Below are 3,060 nucleotides of genomic sequence, written 5' to 3'. Positions count from 1 at the left end.
GTGTGTGTGTGTGTGTGTGTGTGTGTGTGTGTCTTGTATGTTGATGGTTGATGTACAGGCCTGCAGGGCAAATGCTCTAGGCTGCTCTCGCTAAGAACCTGTCAGTCACTGGCGGAGAAGAACCACAAGTCCAAATTGCAGCATTGAGGGTGTGTGAATGTGTATGTCTCCACGTGTTTGTGTGTTCCAAAAATGCACACACACACACACACACTCCTGGTTGTTCCCACCTTCAAAGTATAAAAAAGGGAATGAAATGCTGGCACGAGAGGAATAGTTGTGCTCCAACGTGAAGCCACACTGCCCTCAGGTGGTTAGAAGGTGTATCACCACCACGCTCACACTTTTAAACTGGGAAAATCTGGATGTGGTGGTGTCTTTTTGGTTATCACCCAATCAACATTAGCTCACTGCAAGAGGACGTGGAAGAAAGAATAATTTTACCAGAAAACTGTCTGTTATGGTGTAAATTGCACTTAACCCTATAATGCCATTCGTATCATGTTATACATGCATTTTCGTTATGTAACTCATTCTTTAGACTAGAGTACATTAAATCTTCTATATCAAATTTGATACTGCAGGTTTAAAATATGATTTTCCCCAAATTTTCAGTTTTTGATGTAATCTACATAATACTTATAAATGTGATACAACACAGTCTCAGTCTCTGTATCTAGAGTGAGGTAGCAGTGCAACATGTTCGAAATTCCCTTGTGACAAGAAAAGTTCAGGCGAACGTCTGACAAATGTCTGTTGAACGGACCCTGACGAGAACGCAATATTCGCTACCTTTGCAAACACTTGCAAATGTTTGCTGCTGACTGGGAGGGGAACTTTAGGGATCAGCTTGAGAACGTGACATGACCAAACAGAAAATAGGTGAGCCATGACTTGACATGAATTGGCCGCTGCCTGAGTTGGAACTCAAGGTGGATTTTGCTTGAATTAATATTCCAGCCACACACAATATTAATCAGAATGCCGTGTTTAGACAAGTGGGGGCACATAGAACACATTACTGTAAAGTACATTTTGGACTTTACTTTCCCTTTAAGTACCATCATAAATGCCCACAGTATCCTATCAAGTATATTTGTTGTCAGAAGACACTATAACATTATTTATGATTTGTATACTAACACAGTACTTAAATTTAAATAAGTATTTTCCTTAAATAATCATTCAATTAAAAAGTATTGTACATAAATAAATGTTTAAATGCAAACAGTTTTTAAATCTGGAATTAAAATGCATTGTACTATAAAATTAAATACTGTACACCTGATCAGTATTTATATGTGCAGTACTCTCAAAGCCAAAAAATAAACTACAATGAAAGTTTTTTTTAAAGTACTGTATTGGACAATAAAAACATTTAATTAGGCCACATGCACATCTACAAGCTTCTTTCTAATATGTTTGAATGTATTGTTTTGAAGGTTTAGAAATAATTTAATTCAGTGATACTTTTTCTTACCACTGGGGGGAGCCATGTATCATACTTTGAGAATTACTGGTCAAACCAGAGTGCTTTTTTTTTCATCATCCCCCCCCAACCCCCCACAAAATGTTTGCCAGTAAAATCCAAGATTCGATGTTTTAAGCGACAATGGCTGATGCATCCATTGCACCGCAATGCACCAACAGAGATCAAATCTCTTTTGCGGTCACAGCTGTGACTGCGTGAAGTATGAACAACACACAATCACTCCCTCCACTGTCGTCAATGCAATAAGATGGAGCCAGCCAGATGTATACACACACAGATACTGTGTATATACTGAATCTATTTTTTGAATTACAAGTTAAGGATGTAGAATATACATATGTAGATATCCATCCCATAGAACAAAGTGTATGCAAATAAGTGATATCACAATTGCGGAAGTTGTGACACAGTTTGTCACTCTTACCACACCCCTTGATCAAGTCCTACATAAGCGTTAGGAGCCGAAAAAAGACACCAGTGTGTTGGTTTTTTCACAGTCGGCAGAAATAGAGTTTCATCCGACTGCTTTTTAATCATGATTTACCCCGCTGAAAAGGGGCATCGACCTGCGGGAGTGTCAGGCAAACTTTTCCTTTTGTTGTTTTTATCACCTCAACCACCAACAACACTATTGAACTTCCCCCTCCGTTGGCAACTCTAAAATGTTACAATACAACTTACCGTGTTTCCTCCACACTTTTGTTGCTTTTTTCATTGAGTGATGTTATGTGAATTGGAAAAAGCACTCATATCAATTCAACAAAATTATATTCTTGTAACTGGCATAGTAAAGATTGAAGTTGAAAGTGACATATTTATATTTGTTCCTGACATCTACTTCCTGACATCCATGACAACTTGGTCCCGAGAGCATTCTGAAGATACCTTTTGGACTTCTTTTGTTTTATTGTCGTAATTAGGAGCAGATGAGTACTTTGTTATATCTTGGCCCTGGCGTGACAGATCCTTCCTGGTTTCAAGAAGTGGAAGCCCCAACACCGGAAGTCCATATATAGGCAAGCTAACGATGTGATCTGTTCATCAGAACCACAAAATTTCTTCTGGGTTTCAGCCTGAAATCCCCCAGAGAGACTCGACATTGACAAAAGTGTTGAGCCACGTTGTGAGTGCAGCCGCAACTTCTCGCCTTAACCTTTCACCAATATATAACACGTGCAGCTCAAAATACTCGAGCTCTAAAAGAAGCCCAAAAACCAACTACAGTCACTTTAGAGGGAGATTGTCTAGATTACCTTTGAAAAGCGCTCAGATGAGCATGCATGGTGAGGAGCAAAAATAATAATAAGTCCTCACCTATCTGTTTTCAGTCAACTAAACTTAATATGGCTTCAGTTGTGGGAAATAAAAAAGTGCAATAAAGGCCGTTCAAGCAGGAAGAAAAAAAAGGGCCTTCTCCAAAACGTCACTTTGGGCCCACCATTCAATACAACAAATAAAGCTGTGTTAGCATAACGTGTTAAGATAAATATAGCTCCAATCTCTCCTCCAGCCTTTGACCGTTGTTTGTCTCGATGTGACCATAATGTGGACAGGAGGGTGATATTAAC

The sequence above is a fragment of the Hippocampus guttulatus genome, chromosome 7 (assembly GCF_054856545.1).
Source record: "Hippocampus guttulatus isolate MCC_2025c chromosome 7, RoL_Hgut_1.0, whole genome shotgun sequence".
NCBI lineage: Eukaryota > Metazoa > Chordata > Actinopteri > Syngnathiformes > Syngnathidae > Hippocampus > Hippocampus guttulatus.
This window is presented reverse-complemented; position numbering follows the sequence as displayed.